Raw genomic sequence first — 12,678 nt, 5'->3', positions numbered from 1 at the left:
TTGTGGGGAAATGGAGATAGGTTAAACTATCAGGCAATGACAGAAGTCAGCTCTGAAATTGGTTCTTCAAGCTATAATGACAGTATCATGCCATAAAATATCTGATCAGCTCCCTAGAGCACAGACAGATTTCTATTTTCATCACCAAAACCAGACACTTCCCTTCACCCTGCACTGCCCGCACCAGTTGCACAAAGCCAGTTCTTCACTGTGTATTCTATATATACCACCGTACTCTGTTCACAGAACATGAACAGCAGACTGAGAAGAGACTCCACACAGTAGCTGAGATATTAGCACCTCATTCAATGTTCAAATTAGGCTTAAAATTGAGCTCTGCGCTTCGGCTGCTCTGTAGTCTGCTTCTGCTGTCTGGGCTGTTTCACTCCTGGTGTTCGCCTTGTGGTTAAATGCTCTTGATTCCTTCCCAGCCTCAGTTCAGACAACACACCCAGTACACGAAGGAACTAAGGCCAGTGACTCTGAATGGAGAAGCTGAATCTCTTATAAGCACTGCAAAAGGGATATATCATTATTTCTTACAAGCACAAATGTACTAGTTTTTGTTGGCATGCGTTTACTTACTCTACCTTTCGAAAGGCACTATAGTTTGTTTATATCAAGAGTGGTCAAATGGAGACCTTCCATTACGAGGAATCCAGTCTTAGAGAGACATGGGTGGGAATAACTGGCCAGAGCCATGACGAGGTGAGCCAGAGAGCTACCAATCACACCGTCAGACCAGGAACCACAGACAGATACGTAAGGAGTGTTTCTTTACTGAAATGTGAACACAAATGATCAGCAACAGAGTCCCAGCACCCATTCTGGCATAGCCCCAGGTACTGCAGAGCCTTTCCTGAGTTAATGCATCTCCATGGGATCACAGATGCTGCCTGACCTGAGGGGGTTTCCCTAGCAGACTGCACCAGCAGCAGGACCCCAAGGCGCTGAGTGCTGCACTAGCCTGAGTGGCACTGCAGTCCTTTCGGAGAGACTCACCTGTCCGTTCCTGCATGCCAGGACCAGGGGCAAGGAAACGCTACCTGCATGCACACAGGTAAGCCATGACCGGAGCAAAATCTAAAGCTATGCTGACACTGATTCCTTGGAAGAGCCAAGGAGCCTGTAGGAAGAGGCCTGTGTGTGAAGGGGAATGCGTCTTGGGGCAATATTCAGGGTAACTGTGCAGTCCCCCATGTGAAATTCCTTGTTAAATACACTTTACCTGTTTTATTGCTTCCAAGAGCACTGGACCCAGTCCATTTTGCTGCACTGAGCTGGGATGATTTTCCTGCCAGGCAGGCAAGGACATAACCCTTTCTGTTTCATGCAGCTCCAGATGCTGCAAGAGAAGGAAGCAGCTCTGGAGGAGTGCTAAGAAATTCTTCCTGCTAAGTCCTGAGCTAATCCCATTCTGAGATCTTGCCACACACTGACCCATTCATCCTTAAAGGGTAATAACCAAGAAAAGCTTCTGTCAACCTCAAAGACATTTTCTGAGGCTTAGATACACAGTGAGCTACGTTACCCTGATCTATGGAGTAGCAAAGCCTTGCACAGGCTTCTCTATCCCTGAGGCCGAGTAAGTGGCAGTCACTCCTTCACTGCACCCAGAAGAAGGGGATTTCTCATGGGTACCTAAATTGACGTGACTTCTGGAGGCAGTACTGACACACCACTTCCAAATCCTGTCCTTGAACCAGTGCAAGCAGCCTTGGTGCTTTACACCCAGTTTTAAGTTGAGTCCAAGACCTGTGGAGTAGAGTCTGGGTCAATCACATCATAGGGACAGGGAGCAGTTGCTTTTTTCCAAGCATACAAGTCAGTACCGACCCCTACTGTGGGGCAGCACAGCTATTCAGGATATGTAGGGTCCTGATGGCCCATCCTGCCTCTACACTGGCCCAAAATTTTCTGCTCAGGACTGTGATCTGCAGCATCTGCCATGCAAATCTGCAGATGTTCCTGAGAGAGGTGGACAGAATGTAACTATCCTACAGAATAAACTGTTCAAACCTACAGAATTCAATAAAGGATGTATTTTTCCAAATATTTTTAAACTTGAAGGATGAAAAATGTCCTGTGAAGTTCTGCAGTGTGCCCTTTGCACCAAAACTTCTATCCTATGGTACAACCAGAGCCTTTGACTGAAAAAGAAAATCATATGATTTTTCCAAAAGGTTGTCGTAGTTTAGCTTCAGTCGGCAACTAAGCCCCACACAGCCACTCGCTCACCCTCCCCCCTGGTGGGATGGGGGAGAAAATCTGAAGAGCAAAAGTAAGAAAACTCAGGGGTTGAGATAAGAACAGTCTAATAATTGGGGAAAAAAAAAAACAAACACAATAATAAATTGTAACGAAAAGGAAAACAACAAAAGGGGTGGGGGGGGGAACAAAACCCAGGGAAAAAAAACCCCAAGTGATGCAGCCGCTCACCACCCACTGACTGATGCCCAGCCAGTCCCCGAGCAGTGATCTCTGCCGCCCGGCCAACTCCTCCCAGTTTCTATACTGAGCGTGACGTCATATGGTATGGAATAGCCCTTTGGCCAGTTTGGGTCAGCTGTCCTGGCTATTCTCCCTCCCAGCTTCTTGCGCACCTGGCAGAGCATGGGAAGCTGAAAAGTCCTTGACCAGTGTAAGCACTACTCAGCAACAACTAAAACATCAGTATGTTATCAACATTATTCTCATGCTAAATCCAAAACATAGCACTATACCAGCTACTAGGAAGAAAAATAACTCTATCCCAGCCAAAATCAGGACAAAGGTAGAGATTCTCCACTATGGAATCTACAGTGGGATGAGTTGTTCTCCTTGGCCTGAAGAGATCCTCTGTCCTTATGTAGGTGAAATAGAGTTGACAGTCTGACCCCATTCAGTCAACAGCAAGTGGGACTCAAGCCCTGCTTTCTAAATGCCCCATGTTCACCTGCCTGGAAAATAACAGTGAACATGTATGATTAACCTGCAAAGCCAGATGAGAGCAGGAGCCACTCCTGCAGTGTTAGTTCTACACCATCTTACAGCACTCCTGCCTTCACTAACACAAAGCAAAGCTTGCACTGGATAAAGCCTGCACAGCCTGCTCTACTGCCAGAGGGGTTGGTTACAAAATGCCACCTAGCAAAGAGGAGGCTTCTGCATGGAAAACATTTCAGGAAGAACCATCCTGTAGAGTCAGAGGCACAGCTCTCCAAGCACTCTCACATTGGTACTTCCACAGAAGAGACACTTCTCTTCCCTATAGCAGAGTAAGAAAAAGAGAACACCAATTTCAAGCATCCTTGCAATAGGAAATGCTTTCTGCCCACAGAACACTCTTTACACTTCCTCTAGAAAGGAAGTGTTTTGTGTGCTCACCATTAAGCCTAGTTCGCAAAGCTGAAGAACCCTGGAAGGGAAAGGTGCCATACACTGCCAATAAGCCACTTGTTTTTCCCCCTCCAGAACTCTAGACCTACCAGCAGAGGAGGAATATAAAAAATAATCAGGCAATGGCTACAGGAAATGATCCAATATATCATCAATATCTCTCTACCTGGCTGGCTGCTGGGTTTAAATCCAAACCCTTGAGGTCTGCCTAGCACAGAAATTCCCCATCAAGGCCTGGACCAGCAACATTTGCAGCTCTGCCACAGAGATAGAGAAGGAATTTTTGCTAACAGATCATAGCAGCATTGCTGATCCAATTTAAGCTGTGGAGCAGGGGGTTGAGATGAGGTCCCCTTGAGGAAAATGTATCTAGAATAGGCATAGAGTGTTCTATAAATAGTTGAGATGGCCAAATTCAGGATTCACTAAGGATTTAGGGGTTTGCAATGTGTTCAAACTGCCCCCCTTATTCATAAATCTATTTGAAATGTGAAGGGATTTCAAGGAATCCCATTAGCCAACATTGTATGGCATACACTACCCAGGCATAAAGCTTTCATCCCAAGTTTCCACAGCTCAAACACAAGCTGAGAGAACCACGTGTATGTACAACAGAAGCAGGCACTCCAGCTCAGCAAGCATGTAAGTGCCAATACAAAGAAGAAAAATATCAAGATTGGTACTTGACCCAAGTACTTAAGATAATAGCACCAGTGGGCCATTTGGGTTCTCTTCTTTCCATCTCAGTACCAGGACCATTTGGGAGGAGAAGGGAATAGGGGTTACAGATAACCTTGTGAAATCTGAAGAACCCCTGTGGAGTTGTCTGTAAAGACTGAACCCAGACCTGTAGAGTCAAACACAAAAAAATTTATTTTAGCTGAAGGACTAGCTCTCATGGCATCATAGTAGGTTCATTGATATTTAAGAAGTCTCTTGCTGCTACCAGGCAAACCACATAATTTGCAGTCATATCTTGTGTGACGTGTGCTTTTGAAAAGGTTGTTTGGCAAAGCTGGTATTTTGCTAAGTAGGAGGCTGGTGTTCAGTTACCACTTCTGTCTAAAGTACCTTAAAGAAGTTCTGTTTTCCTAGCTATGTAACTAGTTTAAGACCTTCCCAAGCTATAAAACTTGACATCGTAACAGGTAAGTATGCTTGCAAGCATGAGAAAAGCACGGAATGTGAGAATTAGGAGCAGCACCTGTAGGCCAAGCTTGCTGGTTAGTTTCCTAAGCAGTCAGTTCAGAGTAACACAGGTGAGCAAATGAGTTCTACAGACAGAATTTCATTCCATTGTTGTTCCTTCAGTGGCAGGAAAATAGGATTTATTTCTACTCCAAGCACTGTGATACAAGGAGAATAAAGACAGAGAAAAGAGATTTTACTTTTACATAACACCTACATTTGGGATACATCCTTGAATGAACTGGGTCTCTGATGCACATGACACAGAGACTATTCTTCCCATTAAAAAAAAAAAGCAATGCAAAGATGCTCTCCATCCATTACAGAATTTCAGATGAACTGATTTCACGACCACTGCAGTGCACGCTGGGATCTGCTGCTATTTCATGACCAGCTTTGTGTAAACAACCTACAGACTTGTCTTTGAAGAAACTGACCACAAGAAAAAATTACACAAAAACTTATTTCCAACATATGCATTTCCTAATTTGGGGTTCCTTCTTGAAGCCTTCCTTCCTGATGCCTTAGGTAAGCAACCATTGCCACCAAAAGAAAATGTGAGCAAAGCAAGATGCCATTCTGTTAGTCTAACCTGGTCTCAGCAAACTGAATGGGGTAATGTCCAGGGCAGTCACTGAATTAAGGGACACTTCTGCTGCATGGGAACTAGAGAGAGGTCAAAAGAGCAGGGGGTGCTCAGAAAGGCTCCACAAAGGAGGATTTGCAGAACCTTGCACGCAGAAGCATATCATGGGAGTTCTTCTGGGAGCCAAGCCAGACCCAGGCACTAGCTCTGCACTGCTCCTGTTCTCCAACTCAGACCCCAGCGTCCGCAGTAGCAAACGCCTTGCTCACATTCCACACCAGCCTGTGGAGACAGTCCACACAGCGCACAGCCTTGATTTTCTTCCTTGACCCCTGCACCACCCACTCCTCCTGCACAGCCTGCAAGGCTCCCTGTAAGCTGCTGGGACCATAAGTTTACTGTAATGCCCCTGTCCTTGCAGACTTTCTGTGCCAGGAAGGGTTTTCAAGCTGGCTCAGAAAGCTAATGTGGTCCCTCACAGATCACCTTCAACTTCTTAAGATCATAAATGTATTCTATACATCACCAGCACAGGAGGCAAGCAAGAGGCTACTAAATCATAAAGATACCATGGCCAGGCTGCTGAAGACCTTTACGGACATGATGATCCCAAGACGCGTGTAAACGATGCACACAAGCTTATCTGTGGGGTATACAGCCAGGAGCTTGCCCCTTCTCTGCAGAAGGGAAAGACCCCAGGTTCATGGCAAGGGGCGGCCTGCAGCCCGCAGGCAGCTGTGCAGTGCAATTCAGCAAGTAAAAGTGATGTTAGCGGCTGCTCCTCATTACCAAGCTTCTCTGCTCACCTCTTGACTTTGCCATCTAATCTGATTTGAGAAGCAGCACAAGTCTGTGTAACATCAGCTCTTAAAAATAGCTACAGCACAGAATAAACATGCCTGGTACCTGCGCTTCAGCCCCCACGCTGGAGTTCAGAAGATGCCAGAGTACCCCCTCCAACCCTGCTCAAAGACCCAAAGCACTGTGGGTTCAGCCTACGGACAGAGTGCTGCCTGTGAATAATCAATCAGAAGAACTGGGATGCTCGGATGCTTTACACACTTCAACACATGCACATGGACAGAAGGGAGGGAAAGGAGAACTGGACAAAATTAGAAGTGTCCTTCTCCCTGCTGCTTTCTCTCCCTCACACACCAGGAGAAAGTCTACAGAATTCAAATTGATATTTTCTCTAGAGAAATCCAACACCTGAGCTGGCATTCTCATTGATATCTTCTTCCCCCTGTTCCTTCTCACTTTGCAGGTAACTTAATCTCCACAAAACAAGAAGTTTGTATGCTCATTTCCTCAATCAATAGCAATGATGTGGTGTTCTGGCACTGATCATCAGCTGACCTTGCATTTTAAGTTTGCCTTCTCCAAACCATTAGCCTGTGCTCCAGCAGAAGTCTTCTGTTACTTGCAGCCAGTCTTGCACAGACCTGACTGTTGTCTTAAGCAACATTTTTTAGTAATCATATTGAAAGAAAGTGAGCATCATGCTGCTGCTATTGCACCCCCAGCATATGGGAAGAAACATAGGTACATACCCCTCATAAAAGAAATCAGAAAGTCGTCACTGACATCAATAGGGCTGTATGTTTAAATTCCTCCATAGACCCATCCAAGGCCCTGGGGCAAGTGAACTCCTACACAGGGAAGCTCTCCAGAGGGTTTCCTGGAAGCAATCATGTCTCTGAGGAGACCAGAAATGCTGGGAATTACTTTTGATTCAATGGATCTGATTTTCCCTCGTTGGTTCACCACTTCCAGCAAGAAGCAGCACAGAGCCCTTGCAGGGAAGCTTGTCCTGTGGTACTGCATGCCCCAGCTCCAGGCATGTTTTCTGGGATATGCAGAAGTATATCACTGGGAAACTAACTACACTTTGCGGGGATGCAGAGCCTGAGCCCAGGATCTAAGACAAGCTGAGCCCACCCAAGTTTGCAGGGAGCTGACATACCTGCTGTCAAAGGCAGGGGTAGTGCCCATTCATCTCACCAGGGCAGACAAAAGCCACTATGCTGGGTGTATGCCTCCCTCATGCCCCCTGGCAGCCTAGGGAGAAGACATATAGAAGGGATCTCCCTTGTATAGGTGATCTCTTCTATAGGGAAGGCTAGGGATCACCCACGTATACCACTGCCTCCCTCCTTTCTACTGCTTAATCCTTCCACAGGATGCAGCGTAGTCGGGGCTCTTGAGTTTGCTTGGAATTGCTCAGATGGCACTAACCACATACCAGATGTTATTAGCAGAGAACCAATTTGTAAGCTCATGATAAATCTCAGGATCCTCTGCTTTGGCCAGGCAATTCTTACCCTTGACTGCTAAAAGAAATAGATGAAACCCCACGCTAGTCAAAAAACAAAACGCTTTTGTCATTTTTTGTAAAGACAGTGACTCTGCGGTTCCTTGACAATTCTGCTGCAAACAGCAGATCCTGCAGAAGAGGAATGTTGTTCAAAGGAAAGATCCCCGCAGAGATCTCCCTGCTATGCCTGAGTGACGTGTGTTGAATTTCAGGGGCTTCTTTAAGACTGGATGGGAGGCTGGCTCTGATGCAGCTGGGTTGCATGGATTCTTCTGTTTCTCTTGGTAATAGCAAATCTATTTATGAGCAGCACAAGTTTTTTGTTACGCAGAAGAACTGAAAGAGTCAGCTCCTTAGGAGAGTCTTTAGTTACAAAGCACATTTTGAGAGGACTGTTGGTGGGAGCAGGCAGGGGGTGGGAGGGGAGTAGGGAGACTGAACCGTGTGATACCAGTTTAGTCAAATATGGGAGGCGAGCAAAGGAAGCTGCTCTTTGCAGACTGATACACCAGTGTCCTACTGATTCTGCTCCTTTTAGAAATCTTGTGATATGGTGACAGAACACACTGCAGGGACCCAGCACCCCCTTGTAAAAGAAACCAACTTATTTCTCCAAAGTCTTCTCTGAAAACAATCTTAAAAGTAGTGTCCCAGTTTTTTTCCAGTTCCCATGTGCCCTGGTGGAAGGCACCCAGCTAGCTGAAATCCTGTATGCCAATGCAGAGGGGTATTTCATGGTGCAAGGGGAAAAAAAAGAAAAAAAAAGAGAAAAAAAGCACCCAGATTCAAAGGCTGTGCCTGTACAGCAAAAGGCAGTGCTGCCACAAACACCCAAACCCACCCTGGCACCAAAACCAGCAGTGGTGTTACTGCAGTGACCTGCTCGGCTAACATACTCAGGTCTCGGAGACCACAATATCAGGGCTAGACTGCTTCCAGAGTTGGAACCGGCACTATCAGAGGGAGGCCCTACATCGCTGTGCAACTCTGCTTTGGATAGTGAAGAGTTTAAGAGTCACCCTCCAAACTCATGTCAGGTTTCCAGCCTGCCAGTCTGCTTATCCAATGGACTTACTCCAGAGCGATTATTAGCCAAACTAAGATAAGAGTGTCTGAAAGCTGAAAGCCTACAAAGAATATGAAGTGCAAGTCAAGGAGGTGCTTTAGGGTCTGAAGAATACGTGCGATGAGGTCTGAGAGCAGCTGACAAGCAGAACAGAAGGAAGAAGGGGCAGAAATTATGCTTATAAGAACAGCTTGCTGCTACACCCTGCTTAACACTGTACAATGTGTCCATACGGTGTCCATATTTTTAAGTGTGCCTAACACATAAAATTCCCTTTGGAAATGGCACAAGATGCCATTTATCCTGGAACTGCAATTCCAGGGATAAAATCTGCCAGGGGACAGATTGCTTTATCAGTTCCACCCTCTGGGACTGAGAGCACACATTTGGTAAGGGCTACACGGGGTCTAGATGGGCCACTTCTGCTCACACCCTTCCAGAGCCCTGCTAAGTATTCAGCAAGATGTTACATTGAGGGAGACTCACCAGGACCCCTCTCTTGGATCTGCTTACAACGTAACAACAGCAGGCACAAACCAGGTCAAGCATCTTGAGTGCGAACATGCAGCTCCTTGCAGGAGAGGCTGTTCTTGCCCTTGTTTTCCTAGTCCCTTCACTGTTACCGTGCTTTTTACAGGAGCATAACAACCTCAGTGAGGTACATAACACATCCATCTATCCTAGCATACTGTCTCAGGCAACTGCTGCTGACTGCTTTCAGGGGAAGAGCACAAGAGCAAGGAAAGTACAGCATAATAACTTTTGCTCTGCAACCTCCAAGCAGTCTCTGGCTTTGGGATTTCCCAAACCGGAGCCAGTATTTGCAGCTTTGTCTTTAACAGCACTGATTGACTTATCTGCTGGGAATGCCTCTCATTGCTTTCTAAATCATTTATATTTTTGGTATAGTCAGTGCCTTACAGCACCATGTTTCACAAAGTACATGTTGTGTCAAAAAGTATTTCCTTTTGCTGGCTTGGTAGGAAATGAAGAAATTCACCTAACCATGGCACCTTTCACAGATCACTCACAATTTTACATGGGTTAGTCAGTCATCTTTCTTCCACGTCGAAAAGAACAACTTATTTAAACTTCCTATACCCAATTGTCCTTCTCAGCACTTGTGTGGGCCCTAGTATTGCTACACCCTAGGTGAAATGAGGTGGTCAACACTGTATGTCACATGAAAAGGTGACTTCTGTGTGGATATCTTCACAGTCCTCTTGGAAATACCTCAGCAGCCCTGCTTGCTAAATTAGCCCCACTCCACTGCTGGTTTGCTCTATGTAACAGAGTCCTCCGCCCCAAAATTTAATTTCACCTTCAGGATATTCTCCCCGAAGAAGCAAACACCAATTCCACCACTTTACAAAGGGCGTTGATGACACTGGAAAAGAACAGTGGAAATAGGACAGGGGAAGGTTTTGGAGAAAAAAGGAGAAAAAAGTCCCCGGCCTCCCTCAAGCTCTCATCCCAATCTGTCTAGTCAGCGCCAGGTGCCTCTTGCAGAAGACACGTGGCAGCTCTCCAGCGATGAGCAAAGCTGTTCCCTTCCAGACCGGGGAACACACTCTCCTCTCACTCCAAGTCAGCCAGAGGGGCGCGTGTACATGTCAGGCAGAACTTGACTCCAAGGTTGAAAAAGCACTTTGGGCTCCTCTGGGATGGTTTTCTGTTCTTAGTTACTGTCTAGTATCTGTTTGCCTGTCCCAAAAGGGCTAAGTTGCTACATCACTTCATGTTCAGGTTCCAGCCAGAGGGCTATGCTCAGAGGAATGCCACCACACCCTCACGTCCTGTAAATAACACAAGAGCCTCCATCGTAAATGCACTTTGAGTTGTTCTGTCAAGCCTCCTGCTTGCAGTTATCCAACATGCTGGAAATTCTCTCTCCAGCTGCTTAACCACCAGCTTGTTTTCTGTTCCTGTAGCAGAGTGTTTTCTACAAAGACAAGTCACAGCCAGAGCAAATCACAGCACTATTCCTTATGAACTGGGCCTGAACCAACACCGCCCATCCTCAGTGCCTGCCTATTCTGTAATAACAGCTCTACCTCGCCGCAGAGCAGCAGGAGATTTGTCCTTGACTCAAAAATTCTCCACTAAATCATCCAGCAAAGCTAAAACTTACATGTGGAGTATACATGGCAACAAACAGCCATCAGATGGTTGATGGATAACCACAGCTGTAATTCAATCTCTTGTTCTTGATTTTCCCTTAAAATCCATCAAACTTGGCTGCTGGGGTCAATGGCATGATCAGAATGGCATCTCCTTCAATCACTTTCATTCTCTTCATCTACTAATCACGAAATCTATTTAGCTTTATACCATGGGACAGGTCAGAAAAAGGGGGAATGAAGGATGATTCCAGGAAACTAGCCAAGCCCCAAAAGAGTACTGGACACAGGGGAAAACTGTTCTCTGAGTGCAGAAGGAAAGCAGGTGTCTTCAGAAGCCTTTCTGAGGCATATGGTGGAGAAGAAGACATGAAGCGAATCCTCTCTCCAGCCCCCAGAATTCACTGGACTCCATCCATACAGCCCTGGCCTGGCTCCTTTGACAGATCCTATGTCCAAACACTGGGGGAAGCCAAGACAGATAAGCCAAATACAGCTGAGACACCCAATGCCAGAACCACAGTATCATTTTTCTCTGTCCTTGCAGAGGAGCATGGACTGGACAGGCAAGATGAGGCAGGGACTGCAGATCCTTGGTCAGAAAGTGCTGAAATCAAAAAGGCTTAAACAATACGACTGTGTCTGAGATCATGAAGCTAAGAGCAAGCTTTCCTGCAGTACTAACCAATTTCCCACCCACCACTGAGAATATTGCCAAAGCCATGTGGAGCCAGATCAAGTGACCTACATGAAATATATTTGTTAAGGCCCCATGTACAGCATCAGCTGTATGAAAAGTGCTGGTTGGCTTTGACGTTCATGCAAAATTCCCCTTCGTCCACATCGCCAGGGAAAGAAGTTATGGGCCAGATTTTCTGCTAGCAGAAAACAGAGTAGCTCCCCTGAAGTGAGTGGGAACACTTGACAGAAATTTCAAGGGCATTCCTCCTCCCTGTCCATGGGAGACAGACAGAGGAAAGCCTAAGTCCTCCAAACCTGCCTGTCCATGTCCCATTGCTCCTACCCTCCTGCCCCAGCTTCATCATGCAGAGGTCATATCTGACAGCACAGAAAAGCCAGCAGAGGTTTCTAACAGGGACTGTCAGTCCCTAAATTCTCAGATTTTATAGTCATTTATGTGCAGCTGAGCACTGGCATCTGTTAAAGAGCATAGCAGGAAGCGCTGTGCGGATTCGATCTCCATCGAGCGCCAAGCCCATGGCCCCAGCAGCTGTCAAGGATCTCTTACCCCTGCAGCACAGGCAGCAGCCAGGAAGCACAGGAGCTGGAACAATTAGAGTAAAAGAGAAAGGGAAAAGCAACCACTGCTACAGCAGAGTAGAACCTGGGCCACCTTGCGTGAAGGCACGCAGTAAAATGCCACTGTCACACTGGCACAGGACTCCAAAGGTGAAATGCACTGTGATCTTACGAAAGCAACAGTAAGAAGTCATGTAGCCAGGTGGCTCTGCAAGATCCAGGTATTGCAACTGCCCTCCTTCCCGTGTAAGGCATGAACTGGCTGGTGGGAAGGAGGAGCAGGTGGAGCTCTGAGGCAGGGCCTGGCAGTGCTCACAGCTAGCTGATGCCCTGTAAGCATTTGCAGTGAGATGAGGGCTGTATTTTTGGAGCAGTTCTCTGTTACCAGGAACAGGGCTTGAAATGCTAGTAACAGTTCAAGCATGAAGCACTCATGGCCCTTTGCACGGGACTCTCATCCCATTTTGCCTGCTCTCCTCACCCAGGAGAAATTCCAGGAGACCAGCCCTACATCTGTTGCAAAGCCTTTTTGTGCTTACCTGGCATGAAACAGAGCCTCACACACACATTTATTTAGAGCAGGCCTGGTGATCTCTCAGCTCATCAGGATGATAGTTACATTGTGAGGTGAAGGAAAGAAGAGAAAGCAAAATTGTTGCTGATCAAGTATAAATTCCACAAAGTATGTTCCGGGAAGCCATTCTCTCCAATAGCCTAGTCCCAAAGTCCTTTCTCATCTAAAATTCTAGTGGAATATTGATATAAG

The 12,678-nt window shown here is 46.4% G+C and overlaps 1 protein-coding gene across 1 annotated transcript in view; it reads right to left on the bottom strand.

Moving 5' to 3' along the window:
• MB21D2 (Mab-21 domain containing 2) overlaps positions 1-12,678 on the bottom strand; it is a 65,410-nt gene that overhangs the window by 4,253 nt on the left and 48,479 nt on the right. The gene's annotated exons all lie outside the window — the stretch shown is intronic.

The sequence above is a fragment of the Ciconia boyciana genome, chromosome 7 (assembly GCF_034638445.1).
Source record: "Ciconia boyciana chromosome 7, ASM3463844v1, whole genome shotgun sequence".
Classification (NCBI taxonomy): Eukaryota; Metazoa; Chordata; class Aves; order Ciconiiformes; family Ciconiidae; genus Ciconia; species Ciconia boyciana.
The sequence above is the reverse complement of the archived record's forward strand: the minus strand, read 5'-3'. Positions and strand labels throughout refer to the sequence as shown.